This window comes from Lygodium microphyllum, chromosome 7 (assembly GCF_053477565.2).
Source record: "Lygodium microphyllum isolate KBCC chromosome 7, Lygodium_microphyllum_v1.1.10, whole genome shotgun sequence".
NCBI classification, from domain to species: Eukaryota; Viridiplantae; Streptophyta; class Polypodiopsida; order Schizaeales; family Lygodiaceae; genus Lygodium; species Lygodium microphyllum.
Genome location: NC_141141.1, coordinates 39,446,462 through 39,469,680, shown reverse-complemented (window position 1 = coordinate 39,469,680; position 23,219 = coordinate 39,446,462).

Sequence of the window (23,219 nt, the reverse complement as noted above, 5' to 3'; positions counted from 1 at the left end):
ACTTTTCTCAAAAATCTCGAAGAACAGCGGAATGATCATCATCATCAAAAAAGAATAACGAGAATGATGACCTAGAGTTACATCTTACCCGATTTACGCTATTTTAGGGGAACGGAATGGGACTATGCCTTATGGCAAAGAGGTTGAGCTTTGCATCCCTCTCATTTCCCATTCTCCTTGAACCAAGTGCAGCGTGAATCCACTTCGGACTTGGCATTTCTGCGTAAAGTAGTTCGCTCGGGTCTGACGCTAGTTGCTGATAGCTAATGACCCATTAGGAAAACCCTAATTCCGGTCGATCCTAAGTGGGAACGGCCAAGATACTTCCGCTACGTGGCAGACGCGGGAAGAACTAGATCGCAAAACCTGTAACATTCCATGGGAGTGCCGGGCGGAGCTTTCTAGACATCCTTTCTGATGGACTACTAAGACGTGTCCTGGATGATACTAGGGGACACGTTACAAGTTGGTATCAGAGCCGACCAACAATGGAATTGTTTTTATGAAATCTCAATAAAATGAAGTAAAGAAATTGTTGTTGTCCAAACATTTTCTCATCTTCAATGATGTCTTGCAGTACTATGAAGCGTGGAACAAGTTTTTGGTGTTTCGGGTCATGTTTATGACTGCAATGCATTCTCCGCTTTATAGAAAAAGAATTGGGATGATGAACATCCTGGAGCAGATTTATAATCCATCACCTTTATACATAGAACGAAGATGGACGGGTTCTTCAGGAATCTACTACATAGCTGCCCACTGGGTTGCTTATCTACAAACCAACCTAAAGAGGATCAAGTGGTTGGAAGACTTGAAAGTCGTGAAGCTGTTCATTTTTGTGGAAGCTCACGTAAATTCAACTTTACATATTCAAGGTCGGAGGGTTGAAATGAACTCATATGTATATGAGGAAGTAACCCGTGTAATCCCAACCGACAGGATTAAAGTGTTGGGCCGCCATGAGAAGTATGGATTCCAACGGAAAGGGTATCCTGAACTTCCAATGAACTATCGATTCCTAAAGATCCATGACCCAAAACCCTACTATTACACAGTTCTTGTAGACAAATGCAATACAACGTTGTTCTCCCCAAACTGAATGTAATGATTGGATTATCATCACACAAGACGTTGTATAAGGCTATGCCCATGTAAATACAAATAAAGACTTCTTTTATCAATATCTGGCTGTGCATAAGAGATGTTAAAAAATTTAAGTAGCTACATTGTTTACGAGATAACTGAACTAAAGATAAGCTAACATCAATTATCATATAATAACGTTAAGAAAACTTTTATCCAGGCACAACCCCAGGTACAGGTTCCAAATTCGCCCCCTACATCAAGTACTGCTGTGACCTAGGAGAAGAAGTTCCTCCTCAAGCAGATAAAGCCACCCGAGTTTGATGGGAGAGGCAGATCCATCCAGTCTGATGCTGAAATTTGGATTGAATCCATGGAGGATTACTTTGAAGCAGTTGGTACTGCACCTACCAATCAAGCCATGCTCGTCAAGTTAAAACTCACTGGCGAAGCCAGACTTTGGTGGAAGCAATGGTGCAGGGATCAAGGGACTTCAGATGAGTCCGTTACCTGGGGGAAGTTAAAGAAAGCCATGTAGGGGAGACATTTGCCACCTGCATATCGTACACAAAAAATGAATGAGTTTTATGAGCTAAAACAGCTAGGACTCACCCTTGACACATACTACTCTAAATTTTTCTTACTCATAAAGTATGCGCCACAGATGGACATGACACAGCAGGTATCCAAATTTTATGTGGGCTTAAATCCACCCGTAAATACCCGTCTCTAATCTATGCGTCCATCAGATCTTCAGGATGCACTCATTCGAGCGGTGCCTATAATTCAGGAGGTGCAAGCTAGACCAAGGGGTAACAAAACTTGGTCCTATAGTGACCCGAACAGAGGAGCATTCAGACCTCAAATGAAGAGGGTTCAAGGTCACTATCCGGGACAAAGGAAGAAAGAAAGGACAAATAACATCAGCAACTTTGTTCCTACTCAAAGTAATGGTCGAAACCTCCGATGTTTCCACTGCATTGAACCCGGTCACTTCAAGAGGCAATGTCCCAAGCTCAGCGAAGGACATCGTCAAACGCCTTTCCAAGGTGCAGGCCGCGGTCAAGGAGCCGCCACCCGTGGAAGAGGAAGAACTGTCTGCATTGCCAATAGGCAAAAATGCGAAGAAGAAGATGAGGAAGATCCGACTATGGAAGCTAAATTCGAAAGAGCGATAGTTCATGCCGCTTTACACAAGAAAGGGCCGAATCGCCAGTTCTAGGTGATTCAGACACCGTCAGACTATCAAGGTAAAGGTTTCAAAACCTTGATTGATTGTGGCAGTACACATTCCTTTATCTCACCAGCATGTGTAAAAAGATTAGGAATAGCCACAGTAGAAGCACCTACCCTGCTTGTGGAATTGGCAAACGGTCGTGAGGTAACTTGTACAAGGCAAACTGCTAAGGTGGAATTCTTTCTAGGAGGAAAGAAAACCTCAGCCAAATTTAGAGTCATGAATTTAGGTATCCATGAGTGTCTACTCGAGATGGATTGGCTTAAGCCTAATGACACCCACATTCATTGTGGAAAGGGTCAAGTTTCCTTTCAAAACTCCGAAAGGGAATTTGTCACAACTCAAGGTGAGGCAGGAGTGCCAAGAATCCAATTGGCCAAAGTATCTCGGATCATAAAAGGAGTCAGAAAAGGATTACCCGTTTACCTGATCAAACTCAACAAGTTAGATCAAAAGCAAGAGTCTCATGAAGGACCTTCTTGGCTAAAGGAATACGCTGACGTATTCCCTGAGGAATTGATTGAACTTATGCCTCCAAGAGAAGTAGATCATGAGACTAGGCTAGTACCTGGAGTTGCACCAATTGCAAAGAGACCTTATAGAATGTCCATACCAGAAGCAATTGAGTTGAAGGAACAGCTCAAGCAATTGTTGGATCAGGGTTACATCCGGCCTAACAACTCACCGTGGGGAGCTCCAGTATTATTCCAGAAAAAGAAAGATGGGACACTTCGACTATGTATTGATTACCGAGGGTTGAATCAATCAACAGTCAAGAACAAGTATCCTATTCCTAGAATAGATGAGCTTCTTGATCGTATTCAAGGTGCAAAGATCTTCTCCAAGATTGGGCTATTATCAGATAAGGATCAAGGAAGAAGATATTCCAAAGACGGCCTTCAATACAAGATATGGGCACTTTGAGTTCTTGATTATGTCAATCGGGCTTACAAATGCACCTGCCACCTTCAATAGATTAATGCAAGATATCTTTAGACCATATCTTGATGATTTCGTGCTTGTCTTCTTAGATGACACTTTAGTCTATTCTAAACAGGAAGAAGATCATGAACCTCAACTTTGGATTGTCCTTGAGACAATGAGGTCTCATAAGCTGTATGCAAAAATGAAGAAGTGTGCATTCTTCAAGCGTCAGATTGAATATCTGGGATTCATAGTATCATCAGAGGGAATATCAGTAGACCCAGCCAAAGTCAAGATGTGCTTGAATGGCCAATACCAGTATCCATCAAAGAAATACGTAGCTTTCTTGGATTGACAGGATGGTATAGGGTCTTTATCAAAAACTATGCTTTGATTGCATCACCCCTTACAGATCTACTAAAGAAGCAGACTTCCATTACATGGTCAACTTCCGAACAAAATAGCTTCGACAAACTGAAGCAATGTTTGGTATCAGCACCTATTCTAAAACTTCATGACCTCAATAAGGAGTTCGAGGTAGTAACTGATGCTAGCATTCTTGCCTTGGGATGTGTACTTATGCAGGAAGGTCATCCACTAGCATACTCTTCAAGGAAATTGAAGAGTCATGAAAAGAATTATGCCACGCATGATCTGGAATTACTACCTGTCGTCCATGCTCTAAAGCTTTGGAGACACTACCTATTGGGTAACAAGTTTACTCTAGTAACCGATCATAAGAGTCTCAAATGGATTTTTACCCAGAACGAGCTCAACATGAGGCAACGTCGGTGGATTGAAGTATTGGAGGAATATGATTTTGAAATCAAGTACCGAACAAGGAAAGAGAATGTAGTTGCCGATGCACTCAGTCACAAGGCATTCCTAAATTCCCTAATCTTGCAGAATCCATCAACGGCCAAATCTCTGGCTATAAAGGTATCTATGCCAAACAACCCTATACTTGAACTAGCTAGAGAGGAAGCATGCCATGATTTGGCCTACCAAACAATGATAAAGGAGATATCTACCAAGGAGCAGAATTAGAAGTTGCAAGCTAAGTATCAGGAATTTTCCATTGATAATGGACTTGTCTACTACAGAACAAGGCTATGTATACCAGCAAGCCAGTCACTTAAGCAAAAGATATTACGGGAAGCTCATGATTCTCCTTTCGCAGGACATCCTGGCTATGCTAAAACTCTTAATGCAGTTAGGAAGAGCTATCATTGGGAGAGGCTTAAAGGTGACGTTCTCAAGTATGTCACTGAGTGTTTGTCTTGCCAACGTATCAAGGCCAAACATGTCATGATGCCACGGAAACTGCAACCGCTTGACATTCCCCAAATGAAATGGGAATTCATCAGTATGGATTCTGTCGTAGGCTTACCCCAAGTCCAAGGAGGATACAATTCCATTATGGTTGTGGTTGACATGCTTACCAAGGTTGCACACCTGATTCCAGTAAAGACAAACTATAAAGCCTCCGACATTGCAAGATTGTTTATCAAGGAGATATTCAAGCTACATGCGTTACCTAGAAGAATCATTAGTGATCAAGATTCTCTCTTCACATCACACTTCTGGAGAGCTATCTTTGAAGCTATTGGGACTCAACTCTGTTTTAGCACCGCCTACCATCCCCAAACAGATGGCCAAATAGAGTGAATAAATCAAGTCATCGAGGATATGCTTAGGGCATACTGCTGTCGAGAGCCGAAGAGGTGGATTCAGTTCTTGCCTTTAGTTGAATTTGCCTACAATGCTTCTTACCAGCAGAGCATTCAAATGACCCCTTTCCAGGCATTGTATGGTCATCATTGTCGAAGTCCCCTAAACTTTTCTGATCCAACCCTAAGAGTTGAAGCTTCAAGACAAATGTTGGAGGACATGGATGATCAAATAAGGTCAATAAGACAAGACATACAAGCGGCCAAGGATAGGCAAAAGGCATACACAGATTTGAAACGTCAAGATAGAGTCTTCGAAGAAGGAGACATGGTCTTCATTCGGGTACGCCCTAAAAAGAGTTCTCTATCCCTAGGAGAATGCAAGAAGTTAAGTCCAAGGTATTGTGGGCCATATAAAATCCTCAAATGCCTAGGACCCAATGCTTATAGATTGCAACTTCCTGAGAACCTAAAGGTTCACAATGTATTCCATATCAGCCTATTGAAAAAATATGTATCCAATCCTAATCTTGTATTTGATGACCAACAAATTGTAATGCCTAGTCAAGGAGTCCTTGAACTAAGGCCGGAAAGGATCTTAGATGTTAGGGAAAGACAGTTAAGATCTAGAACCTTTAAAGAATGCCTTGTCTAGTGTGGAAAGATTATCCCGAAGAGGATGCCACTTGGATAGATGAAAGCTCTCTCAACCATCAATATCCCCAATTTATCTCGAGATGAGGACATCTCGATTCCTCCAAGGGGGAGAGAATGTAATATTCCGCGTTTAAAAAAATGAATTTGTTTAATGGAAATTTTTTATTCCCCCCTTATCCCTCCAGCCGCCTGACGAGCTGGAGGGGGAGGGGAATAGAAGGAGCTATTAAGCTCCTTGGTGGAGCCTTATGGAGGGAGGGGAACCATGTGTGATGACACGCCGGGACGAAAGATCCCCCTCCCCTCCACTATTTAAACGGGGGGGCGGGGGGGGGGGGGGGGGGGGGGGGGCACTCGAGGAGAGGAGGAGGCTGAGCCGTGAGGAATAGAGGCCGAAGGAGACAACCCTGTCGTGATTGAGAAGAGGACAGGAGTGCTACTGAATCGAGGAGCAGCTGCACATGCCGTTGAGTCTCTGCTCGATGCCACTGTCGTGAGTGGAAGCCACCTCTGTTGCGTCGTGAGTAGTTGCCGTCATACGCTCACCGCGTATAGTGGCCACCATCCCAGTTCAAACCACATGCTGGGCCACAGATCACCATAAGCTTCTAAGGCTCTTAAAAGCTTCTAAGGGGAAAGGTCCTTAACCCCTTTTCCCCCCCTTACAAAAATTTCCTTCCTAAGGGCACTTTCATACCCTTTTTCCCCCACCTAAAACCCCCCTTCAAGGTTATGCACCCCTCCCTTTTCCCCCCTTTTTTTTCCTTTCCCCCGGTTTTAAACCCCCCCCTAGGATTTTTAAATTCCCTTTTCCCCTTAAGCCCTCCCTTACACTTTGGGAACCTAACCCCGGTTTTAATTCCCCTAAGCCCTTTTTCACCCCATTATAACCCTTTTAACCCTTCTTCAACCCCCCTCATCACTCTCATTTTCCCACAACTCCCTAAGCTTTCTTCCTAATCCCCCGTATTCCCATTATTATTCCCCCCCCCCCCCCCCCGGAACCTAAAAATCCAAACCATCATCATGGCCTCGGATGGTATCCCGTAAGGGAAAAATAGCCGTGAGATAAAAGATAGGGAGGGAAAGTAAAGGGAGTGAAAAGAAGGAGTGAAGGAGGAATAGTGGGAAAAAGACAAAAGAAAGGGAAGGAAGGAGAAGACGGTGGAATTCCAGAAGAAAGAGGAAAAGGCTATCTCACATTCGAACTATGATGCCGCCGAAGAAAGTCCAAGGTGTAGCTGCAGGAGGGTCATCCCCCAGTATCCATGTGGATATCTCACCTCAAAGCCAGATTTTTCTTCTTGGCTTTAATTCGGTTTTAAGCCGATCATGCAAAGGAAAAATGTTAAGGATAGGATATATTTGTTCGAGTTATTTGTAATGAATGAGTTTAGCTTAGGAATGACAATGTATAGAACTTAGCTTTCTTCAAATTGCATCAAGCATTATAAATTACGAGCAAGATTATCCATTTAATATAGTAATATATTTTAGTTAAATCCTAAGGTGTAGAAATTATATCTTGCACCATTAGTCTTATTCCTTTTGCAACGAATCATGGTACATGGCTAAATTCATGAAAGGTTTCTTTCGATGCTCAAATTACTAGGGAGTTATCTTCGCTAGTTGCACATCTTAGCAAGGCAATTGTTGTTATTTGGCATGAGTTCATCTTTAAAGAAAACGGAAGTTAAATGTTAGGAATTAACAAGTATAAAAATTAGATATACCAACTCATTTGGAAAGAAAATGTAATGGGGGATTGCTGGATGACACTCTATTAATACTTTTCCCTTGCTATTTGAGGACTTCGGGACTAATAAAGTGTGTATACACCAATTTAACAACTAGGATTTTTTTTCCCAAGGAGTATTGTCGCTCTTTGTATCACCTTGGCATTAGGCTATATGCCAAATTAAACTGTATTGATTGGGAAAGTAAATTGTCACAAGGATAGTAAAACCATGACAAGACGATTAATATTACCTTCTAAAAGATAACTGAACCAATCTAAACATAGAAACATTCATACCTTAAACACTTGACTGCTTTCCTTACCGTAGGGACAATAAATTTATAAAGATAAGAAGCTAGGGATTGTCCCTAAGGTTCTTAAAAGAAGAAACCCTAGGCCTGACATACGTCAGCTTAAAGAATCTAAACAGATTATTCCATCGCCGGACTTGCGCAACATGTATGAAATCATTTAGTCTTGTGATTGATTCACAAGGAGAAAGGGGAAAAACCCTAATCAAGGACGGCAGATCCTTACACAAGTTATCTTGCAAAAAGACGTATTTTTGGATATCCTTCTAAATAAGGAAAGTTGTAAACCGGAAACTAGCAGATCTAAAGCACTTTAGGGTTAACCAAGTTGGGTATGCCTAACACCGGAATGTAAAAGGATCTTGCCAATTTACAAGACACTTGGGAACGAGTGCTGATACACTCAAAAAGGAAAGAACACTTTCTTAGCAGTTTGCCATACAACTGGATTGATTAATGGAAATGTTTGTGCTTGCTAGAGATTTTAGGGCTCTGTTTGAATTATGAATTACAAGTTAAATGAGTACCTATACTTCAGGTTAAAAGGCCTCAAGAGAGAGGCAGCTTCAGTTACCCCCGACTGCCTGCCTGACCCTAACCAAGGGGGTTATTGACCGCGCCGGGAACGTGGACCGAACCCACCGCGAGAGGTCTCTCCGTTAAGCTCTACTTGGAGTAGGAGGACGCTTGGATTCCAGGGGGGGCTCTGGCCATAAATCCCTCGCCTTCCGGGTCCTGCACAAGAGACTAACGTGACTTGGGATTGGATCTCGAGGCCCGCATACTAGTTGACGGGCGGAAGCTTGGAATAGTGATCCCTGAGGATTACTGGATAGCCTTCGGACTGATTATGGATAGCCTACGGGCGAAAATCCTTGTATTTCAAAGATAAAATGATGAAATGTAAAGAAAGAATTTGCTTGATATTGTTTTTCTATGTCACATGATAAGATTACGTGAAGGAACCAGTGCTTAACGGGGTTAATTAACGAAGCTGATTGGTATATGTCAAATTAATGTGTTAGATAATTACATAACTAAAACAAACTGAGGAAAGTGCGGAGGATGGGCCATGGGCCCGTCCTACGGTTGGGTGGTCCCGGTTAGCCAGGAACTTTTCTCAAAAATCTCGAAGAACAGCGGAATGATCATCATCATCAAAAAAGAATAACGAGAACGATGACCTAGAGTTACATCTTACCCGATTTACGCTATTTTAGGGAAACGGAATGGGACTATGCCTTATGGCAGAGAGGTTGAGCTTTGCGTCCCTCTCGTTTCCCATTCTCCTTGAACCAAGTGCAGCGTGAATCCGCTTCGGACCTGGCGTTTCTGCGTAAAGTAGTTCGCTCGGGTCTGACGCTAGTTGTTGATAGCTAATGACCCATTAGGAAAACCCTAATTCCGGTCGATCCTAAGTGGGAACGGCCAAGATACTTCCGCTACATGGCAGACGCGGGAAGAACTAGATCGCAAAACCCGTAACATTCCATGGGAGTGCCGGGCGGAGCTTTCTAGACATCCTTTCCGATGGACTGCTAAGACGTGTCCTGGATGATACTAGGGGACACGTTACACATATTGCAGAAGTTGCACGAGCATTAATGGCTGAAAAGAATATGCCCACACATTTTTGGTCAAAGGCTGTACATACTACTGTTAACATTATGAACAGAACTCCCACAACTGCCGTTCATGGGAAGACTCCTGAAGAATGCTTTACTTGCAAGAAGCGTGATGTATCACACTTGAAGGTATTTGGCTGTGCTGCATACGTTCATGTGCTAGATGAGCTACAGAAGAAGCTTGATCCAAAGGTAGAAAAATGTATTTTTATTGGATACTCTTTAGAGGAAAAAGGGTATCGCTATTATAACCTTGTCACATGTGAGTTCACAGTGAGCATGAATGTTATCTTTGATGAGATGGGAAGTTGGTATACACCTACTAGTGATGTTTTGGATGATGATAATGATCAAGACAGCTATGTGCAGAAAGATAAACAAGAATCACAGAGTCTTAGTAGACTAGAAACATCATTTGGTATTACACCTACAGTGAGGTCTTGGTCTAGGAGACTAAGGAGTTGCCCCACATCTTCAGGTGGATCTATAAGTGTTGCAGGGAGGAACAAAGGAAAGAAAAAAGTGTTGGATGGTAATGATACATCTACCAGTCATTTGGGATTTGATGGAGATTCTAGTGGCTTGGAGATTTTGGATGGTGAGCTTGGCATTCCTTCAGTCAGGATGCCAGGCGTATAGAGAGCTCATAGTAATGTAAAGGCTCCATTGAGTGATCCAATAGTACACAGATCTAGCAGGGTCAGATACCATGTTAAAAGATTTGGTTTTGAAGGTTATATAGCTCACCATTATGCTTACATGGTGGAGCTAGTTGAGGATATTGAGCCCACTTGTTTTGAGGATGTTGTTGGTCATGCTCATTAGGATGTAGCAATGGATGAGGAGATGGCTGCATTAGAAGCCAATAAGACTTGGCATTTGGTACCCTTACCTAAGGGTAAGAAAGCTATTGGTTGTAAGTGGGTTTACAAAGTCAAGGATAATGCAGATGGTTCAGTTAGCAGGTATAAGGCTAGGCCGGTTGCAAAAGGCTATGCCTAAACATATGGCATAGATTATGAAGAGACATTCAGTCCAGTTGCTAGGATGGCAACTATTAGGTGTGTGATTGCCTTGACAGCAGCCAAAGATTGGAGTTTGTAGCAAATGGATGTTCAGAATGCCTTCTTGCATGGTGAATTGCAAGAAGAAGTGTATATGGAGCAGCCAGCCAGGTTATGAGGATTTAGAGCATCCCACATATGTATGCAGGTTAAAGAAGACACTCTATGGGGTGAAGCAATCACCTAGAGCATGGTCTAACAAGATTGAAGAGTATCTTGTCAATACTGAATTTTATATTTTTGATGTTGATCACTCACTCTATGTGAGAAAGGGAGATGCAAGTTTGGTCATCATAGTCATCTATGTGGATGACTTGATTATTACAGGTGACAATGACAATGGGATTGCTGAAGTTAAGGACTTCTTGAAGAAGAAATTTGAGATGAAAGATTAGGGTAAGCTGAGATACTTTCTTGGTATTGAGGTAATTAGATGTGATGATGGTATATGGCTGTCCTAAAGGCAATATGGCTTGGATATGTTATCCAAGTATGATATGACAGCATGTAAGCCTCTTTCAGTACCATTGGATCAAGATGTGAAGTTGAGTGCTGATATTGGGGATGAGATAGAAGACCCTACTATGTTCAGGAGGATAGTAGGGAGTTTGATTTGCATGACTATCACAAGGCCAGACTTGAGCTATGTTGTTGGCCTTGTCAATCAGTTTATGCAGATGCCTAGAAAGCCTCATTTGGATGCAGTTAGACGTATATTGAGGTATGTGAAGTCCATTTTACATTATGGACTTTTTTATGAGGCAGGTAAGGACGTACAGGTCTTTGGATACACAGATGCAGATTCGGCTGGTAGCTTGTCAGCAGACAGAAGATCTACAAGTGGATTCATGTTTTCCCTTGGTAGTGCAACAGGTACATGGAGTAGAAAAAAGCAACCTACAATTGTTTTATCGAGTATAAAGTCTGAGTATAGAGGTGCTGCTATGGCAACATGTGAGGTGGTATGGCTGTAAAAGGTATTAGGTGATTTGGACGTGCATGGAGATGGTCCAGTTGTCATTCATTGTGACAACATGAGCAGCATACAGTTAGCTAGGAATCAAGTGTTCCATGCTAGGACAAAACACATTGAGGTGCACTACCACTTTGTGAGAGAGAAGGTACTTGTAGGAGAGATTGACTTGGTATATGTCAGCACACAGGATCAGATAGCTGACATTTTCACAAAGGCATTGGGTGAGTGCAGAGAAGCTTGGAAAGTTCCAAAGCTTACTTGGAGTTGCAGAGATAGAATTGAGCTTGAGGGGGAGTGTTGAGATGGCAAGCTTAACACATGCGAACATTGATGATGGACCGCCTGGCTAGATGGGTCCGCACGTCTACACTTAGCACATTGGTGGTCATTATGATAATCACATGGCCATTGAATTATCATTTATTATATTTAGTTTGTTACACCTACCTACATCTGGCAAAGATATAGCGCGAGTTCATTAGTGTAGTTGGTTATGCACTGTTTGACTTAGTAGGCCACTTTCCTTTATGTTGTATCTTATCTATACTTTGTGTACATAGTATAGTGTGTGGAAGAAGAAGAAAAAACCATCAAGAAAACGCTTTGGCCTCCATCTCTCTTCTTGTGTTCTTGAGTGAGCTTCTTCTTGTATATACACTATGTGTTTGGCGCAGCAGCTCAAGCAAATTCCCCTACCACGCGATTCTTGACAAAGACAGTAGACATGGCAAAAACAAGCACTTAACTACAAGGAGCTCCTAGGAAGTCTCTCGGACCAAAATCCAGTAGCTTGCCAATTAAAACTTACAGGCCCAAACAGACCACCACTATAGGATGTCCAAGGATGTCATAGTAGACCTGGGAGAGGAGACGAGACTAGCACGTGAATATTTGCACAACCTAGTGACCTACAATAAGGAACATCAAGCCAAGAGCTTGTGGCACAACATGTAAGTGTGGGAAATTTAGTGGATGATAGTGCTAGCAAGCAAAAATAGGATGGGTCCTGATAGGGAGAGGGAAAGAGTGCTAAAGGGAGGTCTTACGCTGAGTGAGCTTCTCATGAAGCGACTCTTAGACAACACTTCCATCGAGCAAAGTGACACTACAATGGAAACCTCATTGCTTACAAGATTAGGAGTTACTCAGGGCTCAAAGAGCTAGCCTAAAATCCCAACAGTCGTGAAGCAACTAGATAAGTACCAGCCTAACGATGACCCATATAGCTTTATGGAGCAGTTTGAGCAAGTCTGCGAGGCCAACGGCCTCACTAATCTTACTTTACACTCGCAAGCTTTCGGTCTATGCTTAGGAGATAAGGCTAGGACTTGGTACATGAGTCTAGATGCTGTTGAGTGAACTGACTTTAATAGCCTTAATAGTCTCTTCATTATGAGATTCTCTGAGCTTGGGTACTTCGACAACCTACTAAGTGTGGATGATGAATGTCAACTAGAGGGATAAGGAGGATATCTGGGATTACATGACCCATGTGAGGAGTCTGTTCAAGAGAATCCCTACTAGCAAACGACCAATCGTGAGAGCAGTGACCATAGTGTTTATTAATGGAATACAAAACAAAGAGCTCTACAAGGCCTTGGTCAGCAACTCGAGCTTACAGCGAGACGCACTATGACGAGGGTCTTTGAAGAGACCATTAGAGTGGACAACCAGCTCTAGGAGAGAAATTCCAGGAGCTCGAGTCGAGAAGGGACAAGATCTAGGAATCCTGAGAGAGCTTCAATGACAAGAAAAAGATCTGGCCCAAGTACTCAAGATAAAGGCAAGGGGATTGACTCAATCTAGAGGAGCTAGCAGCATTGATGAGGATGGAGCTAGCTAGTTACAAGAAATAATGAGATGACTAACATGCCCTCATGTCCAATGCATATATTGTGGCAGAAACCACCTACTAGCTGAGTGTCAAGACCCTAGGTCCCGACCTTGTACTAATTGTGATAGGTTTGGCCACGATGCCACGCATTGCAAACTGATGAGGAGACTCCCGTACTTGCAACCATATAATCAACCATACCTAGAAAATAGGCCACCAAACTTCTTCAAAAGGAGAGACTACCCATTGGCTCTTTTGGCACACACAATGATGCCAAGCCAGCCATTCCTAGGATGGAGATAAATCCTATGGGCATACTTAGACCACCTGGACCCTACGTGACCCATCCACCAAGTGATACTCCAATCCACTACATGGAAGAGCCAAATGACAAAGAGCCTTACGTACACCCTTACGTCTTGTACAACGAAGAGGAAAATGTAGTCCTTATGGATTACCCACTAGTACTATTGTTGATGGAATTAGGTAGAGGAAGAGGTAGATGCCTAGGGGGGCAAACCCAAGAACCAATCACGTGTTGGACTTGCAGTCACCCAAGGCATGTTTCTTTGCATTACCCCAAAAGGGAGCAAGCAAGTCACAAGGCAAGGCTGATCTTAGATGTGGTGAATGCAAAATCACTCATCTCTTTGTTGATTGCCCTAGATAGAAGCCATCTTCTAGTTCGGAAAACAACCCATAAGTTCCATTGGGGTTTTTTAGTGTTAAGACACTCGATGGGGAGGCCATGCCTATCCCATCATTTGTCATGACATGTGCACAGACCAAGCAGGTCAATATATCATTGCCAAGGCCTAGCAACTTAGATGCAGTCTCAATAGGGAAAAAGAGCCGGAGACAAAGAAAGAAGAGGCCATATGCAAAGGTCACGCTAAAAACTGAGAGTGCCACAATGCTGCTTGTTGGAAAGAAACTGACCAATGTAAAGGTAAAAACATCAGCTCCAAAGACGGCTGAGAAAGGAAGTGTGAGGGTTGGGGAGGAGTGCCCCAACCCAAAGTGCCAAATCAAAGCCATCAAAAAGATAAAGGAGTGGGTGAAGGAAGCTTAGGAATACCTAAAAGACATTGAGCCCATATTGGTGGATGAAATTGATAATCTCTCAAGCATAAGCATACCATTAGCAGCAATTGATGCAATGCCGGATAATGATGAGTTGGTTTCATCCACTCTGAGTGGCCTTAACAATGAGAAGGCATGGAAATCATTTGTTACTTCAGTATATGTACGAAAGCCATTTCCAGATTTTGATGATTTGATCTCTCTCATGATTATTGAAGAGATCAATATGCAAGGTGATTCGTCTGAAAGAAATGGTGAACAAATCCAAGCATTTTACTCGAGTTTAGGAAGGGGATGTGGTAGATCCTCTTTGAGAAGCCATGGTATGGGATGTGCTGGTGATAACGAGCAAAAGAAGTTCAATCAACAGTTTGGTGAAATGCAGGTTTTTGGAGGGAGAGGAAACTTTAGAGACAGGGGGAGCTCTAGAGGAAGAGGTGGATGGCAAAATAGAGGTTCTGAAAATTCTGCTATTGTTTGCCATTATTGTGGCAAAACACGCCATATTGCAGCCCATTGCTATGCAAAGAAGAATTATATTCACAGTGGTAAATTACAGCAAGGAAACTATGCATCGTCTTCACAACAGAATGAAGACAAAAATGAGCGTCTCTTTGTTATGCAACATATGATAAATGCAGTTACAGGAAAGGGGACACATGATTATGTATGGTATGTCCATTCAGGTGCATCTAATCATATGACCAGTCATGTTGAATGGTTTGGAGAGATGCAGGACTTACAAAACCTAGGTTATGTACAGACAGGTGATTATTCATGCCACCCAATTTCACACATTGGAAAGGTTCCCTTGTCCTTGTATGATGGCCAGACAAAGAGTCTGGCAGATGTATTATATGTGCCATCAATTACAAAGAATCTAGTATCTGTTGGCCAAATGGTAGAGCAGGGATTGCAGGTCCGATTAAATGCAAAAGGTTGTTTTGTAGAAGACTTTAATGATAAGTGCAGGTTGGTCACAAAAGGAAGTAGAGTTGGCCGAATGTTCACTTTAGATGCTGGAATTCCTGCAATGGATGCTACTATGTATGCTAAAGGAAAAGGAGTAGTTGCAGATATTGAAATATGGCATAAATGTATTGGACATGCAAATGTGCAAAGGCTGAAATTAATGCAGTCGAGAGGATTGGTCACAAGGTTGCCTTCTTTTAGGGTTACAGAATTGCATAAAGTCTGTGAAGCATGCTAGTTTGGTAAGCATGCAAGACAATCCTTCTCGCATGATAGAGGAGTGAGCAGAAATATACTTGATGTAGTACATACAGATGTTTGGGGGGCTACACATAATGTATCTCTTTGTGGCAGCAAATACTTTGTCACATTTATTGATGATTGTTCAAGGAAGCTATGGATATACTTCATGAAGGAAAAGAGTGATATGTTTGAGCACTTCAAATCTTTTAAGACAGCTGTTGAAACAGAAATAGAATTAAAAGTGAAGTGCTTGGGATCAGATGGAGGGGGAGAGTACCTCTCTAATGAGTTCAGTGGCTTCTTGAGGACTCATGGGATAAAGAGGCAATTTACTTGCAGGTATACCCCACAACAAAATGGTATTTCAGAAAGAAAAAACGGGTATATTGCAGAAGTTGCACGGGCATTAATGGCTGAAAAGAATATGCCCAAACATTTTTGGTCAAAGGCTGTCCATACCGCTTTTAACATTATGAATAGAACTTTCACAGCTTGCACTTCATGGAATGACTTCTAAAGAGTGCTTTACTGGCAAGAAGCCTGATGTATCACACTTGAAGGTATTTGGATGTGTTGCATATGTTCATGTGTCAGATAAGCTACGAAAGAAACTTGATCCAAAGGCTAAAAAATGTATTTTTATTGGTTACTCTTTAGGAAAAAAAGGGTATCGTTGTTATAACCCTGTCAAACACAGGTGAGTCCAGAGTGAGCAGGGATGTTATCTTTGATGAGATGGGCAGCTGGTATGCACCTAGTGGTGATGTATTAGATGATGATAATGATCAGGACAGCTATGTGTTAAAAAAAAACAAGAATCACAGAGTGTTAGTGGACCAGAAACATCATTTGGTACTATACCTACAGTGAGCCCTTGGTCAGGGAGACTAAGGAGTAGTCCCACATCTTCACTGTGGATCTGTAAGTGTTGCAGGGAAGGACAAAGGAAAGAAGAAAGTGATAGATGGTAATGATACATCTACCAGTCATTTGGGATTTGATGGAGATTCTAGTGATTCGGAGAGTTTGGATGATGAACTTGGCATTCCTTCAGTCAGAACACTAGGTGTACAGAGAGCTCATAGTAATGTAAAGGCTCCATTGAGTGATCTAGTGGTACGCAGATCTAGTAGGGTCAAATATCCTATTAAAAGATTTGGTTTTGAAGGTTATGCAGCTCACCATTATGCTTATATGGTGAAACTAGTTGAGGATATTGAGCCCACTTGTTTTGATGATGCTGTTGGTTATGCTCATTGGGACGCAGCAATGGATGAGGAGATAGCTGCATTAGAAGCCAATAAGACTTGGAATTTGGTACCCTTACCTAAGGGTAAGAAAGCTATTGGTTGTAAGTGGATTTACAAAGTCAAGCATAATGTAGACGGTTCAGTTAGCAGGTATAAGGCTAAGTTGGTTGCAAAAGGCTATGCTCAAACATATGGCATAGATTATGAAGAGACATTCAATCTAGTTGCTAGGATGGCAACTGTTAGGTGTGTGATTGCCTTGGCAGCAGAAGCCAAAGGTTGGAGTTTACAACAAATGGATGTTCAGAATGCCTTCTTGCATGGTGAATTGTAAGAAGAAGTGTATATGGAGCAGCCAATAAGTTATGAGGATTTAGAGCATCCCATATATGTGTGCAGGTTAAAGAAGGTGCTCTATGGGTTGAAGCAAGCACCTTGAGCGTGGTCTGACAAGATTGCAGAGTATCTTGTCAATATTGGATTTTGTATTTCTGATGCTAATCACTCACTCTATGTGAGAAAGGGAGATGCAGGTTTGGTCATCATAGACATCTATGTGGATGACTTGATTGCTGAAGTTAAGGACTTCTTGAAGAAGAATTTTGAGATGAAAGATTTGGGTGAGCTGAGATACTTTCTTGGTATTGAGGTGATTAGATATGATGATGGTATATGGCTGTCCCAAAGACAGTATGGCTTGGATATGTTATCCAAGTATGGTATGACAGCATGTAAGCCTCTTTGAGTACCATTGGAGCAAAATGTGAAGCTGAGTGCTGATGTTGGGGATGAGATAGAAGACCCTACTATGTTTAGGAGGATAGTAGGGAGTTTGATTTACATTACTATCACAAGGCCATACTTGAGCTATGCTATTGGCCTTGTCAATCAGTTTATGCAGATGCCTAGAAAGCCTCATTTGGATGCAGTTAGACGTATATTGAGGTATGTGAAGTCCACTTTACATTATGGACTTTTTTTATGAGGTAGGTAAGGACGTACAAGTCTTTGGATACACAGATGCAAATTTGGTTGGTAGCATGTCAGACAGAAGATCTACATGTGGATTCATGTTTTCCCTTGGTAGTGCAATAGTTACATGGAGCAGTAAAAAGCTATCTACAATTGCTTTATTGAGTACAAAGGTGCTGCTATGGCAACATGTGAGGTGGTATGGTTGCAAAAGTTACTAGGTGATTTGGATGTGCAGAGAAATGGTCGAGTTGTCATTCATTGTGACAACATGAGTAGCATATAGTTAGCTAGGAATCCAGTGTTCCATGCTATGACAAAAAACATTGAAGTGCACTACCACTTTGTGAGAGAGAATGTACTTGCAAGAGAGATTGACTTGGTATATGTCAATAAACAAGATTAGATAGCTGACATTTTCACAAAGGCATTGGGTGCAAAGAAGCTTCAAGTTCCGAAGCTTACTTGAAGTTGTAGAGATAGAATTGATCTTGAGGGGGAGTGTTGAGATGGCAAGCTCAACACGTGCGGAGATTGATGATTGACCACCTGGTTAGATGAGTCTGCATGTCTACACTTAGCATGTTGGTGGTCATTATGATACTCACATGGCCACTGACTTATCACTTATTATATTTAGTTTGTTACATCTACCTACAGCTAGCAAAGATATAGTGCCAGTCGATTAGTGTAGTCGATTATGCACTGTTTGACTTAGTAGGCCACTTTCCTTTGTGTTGTATCTTATCTATACTTTGTGTACATTGTATAGTGTGTGAAAGAAGAAGAAGAAGAAACCAGCAAGAAAACGTTTTGGCCTCCATCTCTCTTCTTGTGTTCTTGAGTGAGCTTCCTCTTGTGTATACAGTGTGTGTTTGGCGCAGCAGCTCAATCAAGTCCCCCCACCACGTGATTCTTGACATGGCCACCCAAAAGGGATTTAGGGTTTTGTATATAAAGTTGAAAAGTGAATGAAGAGCTCATTCTTTGGTGTGTGGCAAAGTGAACTCTTATTCTTCTCTCTTTCTCTTCTCTTGTTTACTTACTCATGAGTGCTTGAGGGAGGGAATGTGAGTGAGTGAGGGTGAGGGATCTTAGAGGTGAAGCCCTCCACCATCTCCTCTCTTCTTCTTCTCTTCTCTTCTCTTCTCTCATCTCGTGTGTGGCTATGGAGGATGGAGCTTGAAGGAAGAGGCTTGAGGATGCTTGAGCTTGCATCACAAATCGTGGAGCTATCGAAGTGCTTGAGAGAGGAAGCAACTCAATCGGGCATCAAGGTAAGCGCACTACACTCATAGAGAGGGATAGTGTGTTGGCCATGTGAGAGGTAGCCATTAGTGCTCTTTGAAATGCTTAAATGAATAAGTGGTCTGTTAGTCTTGGCAGTTGATCTAGAGCTCCCTTTACACCCACTCCCTCTACTATCCCGTGCTCATACTCGATGGGGTTGAGGAGACAAAAGGGTTAACAAAACCCTCTCTTAGCATTTCTAGCACTTGTGCCAAAGGGGTTTTTATTGAAAGTTTAGTAGGCTTAAGGCAAATGATTTACTAGGCTATGGGACATGATGAAAACCTATTACCATCAATAGTTCACATGTGAATCAGGCTCGGTTCAGATGAGCGATGACATAGGGGAGATATAGGGGTGAGTTTTCCAATTGGATCTCCTTGATTTGTTGTAACAAAATGGTGTTTCTGTTGCCCCCATCTATTTTTTACAAGTCCCACTCCCACCCCTAAAGAGACTCTGTACAGTAGAAATCCTCTTTCTTGATAGTCTTGAAAGAAAATGGTGCAAAACCTATCGTTGATGTTCAAACAAGAGAGCTAGAAGGCTCTACACCTTCTCTACCTCTGCCTCTATCTAAACTAGGCCTTAGGAGCATCTCTCTGGCCTCTATTTGATAGTTCCATAAACCTTTGAACTCCTCATCACTAGGCACGACCAAAAGGTAAGCTAGAAACTAATAATCTTTGCAATACTCCTCGAAGCCTTACATGACACGGCTATAATATATGCAAGTGCCCACATGAGGCAAGATAGGCTCATTCTCCTTCTATCATTGGCATTAATATTGGTGGAGATAGTGGGCAACTAAATTATTGGTCCCTTTTGTTTCTTGGTCTTCTTTCTCCAAGTATCCATGATGATTTAGCAAGTCATAGGCTAGCATCCTTTCTCTCTCTCTCTCTCTCTCTCTCTCTCTCTCTCTCTCTCTCTCTCTCTCTCTCTCTCTCTCTCTCTCTCTCTCTCTCTCTCTCTCTCTCTCTCTCTCTCTCTCTCTCTCTCTCTCTCTCTCTCTCTCTCTCTCTCTCTCTCTCTCTCTCTCTCTCTCTCTCTCATTCCTTGAAACCTTAGCACTCCTTTCCTATTTTTATGTCTATCCTTTTTATGAAATCTTTCCCTTTTCTCTTGTACTCTTTTGCTGACTTTTCTCATTATGAATGCTCTCAACATTGTTACTGGTCCCTTCCAAAATGAGGCATGCTACAAGAAACTTTTTTTTTTGGCTAGGATGTTCCATGCTCTCTCTTCTCCAATGAGGTAGCTCCTTGGCTGTAATTGCAAATGACATCTCAGCTTCTATCTTCATAGAATGCAGACTACAATCTAGTACTTGCAAGTCACTAGCTTTCTTTTGGATGGTCATAGACGCCTTTGCCATCAATGTAATGAACTCAAACTTGTGCCCTAGTGATTGCATCTTTGTCATTTCTTGTTTCTTCACTAACTTCTTTAGGTCTAGATGAGAGTAATATTCTCCCTTTGATCACTCTCTTGATCTTCTTCTAGAGAGTTGATTTCTTGGTGAGCAAGAGATTAAGAGCATATGTAGCCTAGATGTAAATCTCAAATGGATGCTATGGGAGATCTAAACATCAGAATATGCTATACTTAGGATGACATTTTGACAATAGCATGGGTCTGGAAATCAAAGGTAGACATCATATCATTTTTTAGAACCTAAATTTGAATTATACACGTAACAATTTTTCTCTCTCTATCTTTCTTGCCATGCATGGGTTCTCATGGTCTTGAGGAGCCCACGATGGTTCTATACATCTAAGAAGCCCAAGCCAACTTCTAGCCATGGTAGTTGATGACAATAGGAACAAGGCCAACAACTCAACTCTAATATTGATTTTTGCTTTCACCAGCACATACATGACATTTCCGCCGACAATGATCACACCTTGGTAGCTCTTGTAGATCCCTCTTCAACTTTCATCAATATTCTCTCTCCATTTCGACCAACAGGAGTATGGCATGTTACAATTGCAAGCATACTTGTGAGAAATATATAAATCTACATCCATATAGTCTAGTATGCATTGCAAGCATCAACAACAAAGAACCTTTAAATAATGTAGCAATTGGAGTTCCCACACATGCTATGGTTTGGGATCCTCTAGTCAAGGTTGAGGCCCTAAAAAATTGTCATACTAAGACCACTTGACTACACAATACTTGAGAAGGAGCTTCAAGAAGCTTTTCAAAAAAAACTTGAGCTATAATGGTCAAACACACTCCCTAACCCCACGGGAAGGGTAGGTATAAGTTTCACTTATCAAAATCTCTAGAGGACATGTTTGCTTGCTCAAAGGCTTTGGAGTCATTGGCCGAGCTAAGTTTCTGCAATAGAAGTAGACATGAGCTATGTGCAAAAGTAGATGCACAATGATATGCCATATAGAATGGAGATATGTGAGGTTATGGAAGTCTACTTTATACTCATGACAACCATTGTGAATATGGAGGTCATGTAGAAGAGCTAATGGCGCCATCTATTCTTGATTATACTCTAGGAGCAAAAGATGGAGATCACCTAAACATGACATGTGGTCTCTCTCATCTTCTTCAATGGTAACCTCTCTAAAAGCCTTTTCCTTATCATCAACTTTTTTAATATGATAAATGAGCTTTTCATTATCATATGCTTTTGGCATATGATGCAACTTTTATTTTTTCATGTTTTTCTTAGCTTCTTCTTGGTTGTTGGTGGTGGTTCTTAATGTTATTCTAGGCCTAAATCATGTGCCTCTACATGCATCACTACTGCAAAATATGCTACACCTAGACATCATAATTGTCACCATTGTATGTCAACTGTCTTGTTGGATGGATTTTGGATAGGTATCAATGTTGATAATTTTCATACTAGAGACAACAATAGCAAATGTAGCTATTACGATTTCATATAACAATACTAGAATGAGGCTACAAGGAAGGAAGGCAGTTGTGATGGCCAACAATGGGGAAGACAAATGTATGGAGCAACACTGGATGAAGACAATTGTGTTGAGTAGCAGCAGAAACTTGGCAAGTGGTATGCATTGAATTTAGTCATGTACTAGCTTTCATCTATTTTTCTCCACGTCCATTGTGATATGTAATAAACCATCATTGTGTATTGCATAAACATCCATAATCGTTGTTCTTGCTTATAGACCAATACAATACAAAGTCTCCAAGGTGTAGCTACTAGGAGAAAGGATGTGCTCCAATTTGAAACCATGCACAAGCTCTTCATGGGGGGTAGACATGAACAAAAGCCAGGTGAATAGGTACAACTGGCATTTCAATCCCACTGTTGTGGGCTTTAGGCAGGGTGTTTTCTAGGTTGGGAAGACATTGAGGCATGCCAATTGTAGGATAGTGATGTTATTGGTGATATTGTAGCTTTTCAATCAAATTTTCTACTTGATGTTAGTGGATATACATACTTAACATTGATTGAAATGATCCCCTTTTAGATAGTGATGAGTTACAAAATCTATATTGTTGTTCCTAGCACCTATAGTTGTTGTTGGCATTGTGTGCGGCTCCTAGCAACTACAACCATTGCTTCCATTGTGTGTTTGCAGCATCCAATAGGTATGTTTGCCTTCTCTAAAGTCTTTGGAGTTCTCAATCAAGCTAGGTTCTTGCTTGCATAGAAATCAAGTGAGTTGGAGATTAGAAGGAAGTGAAAGGGTAGATAAGGAGGTGATAGTGACAAATCCATGTTAGGTTCAATGAATCTCTCTCTCTCTCACCTCAAAATTTGTTTATAATTTTGATATATAGTCTTGTAGCATAGCAATGGGACCCAAAATAAGAACAATACATGTTTTTACTTCTCATGGATTTTTTAATATGTGCAATTGCTAAATTCCCTAAGTCCTTTGTAGGTCTCTATTCCAGTACAAACCAACGGAAACTACAATAGCTCATCTTCGCCTTTCAATTCATAACAAAACATCTCCAAGTATTTTTCTCTATGCATCAAAACTGCTTCTTGGATGCAGAGTGGGTTTAGAGAAACGACATTTTTCTGATTACAAGAGGTGACATTGTGTAGACTTATTACTACTCTTCTTTCTCTTCCCCTTCTTTGTGATTTATTTGCACATTGCAAATAGCATGAACAAGAAAATTTCTTGGCAAAGCAATCACATGGATGTTTGTTTCATGCACAATAGAAGGAGTAGGATAGCAAGCACAACATACGTTTCAGTGGCACAACACCAATCACATAAAGCAATATGTGTTACAAAAGCATGATTGTATTAGCACAAAGCACAAAACTTGATTACC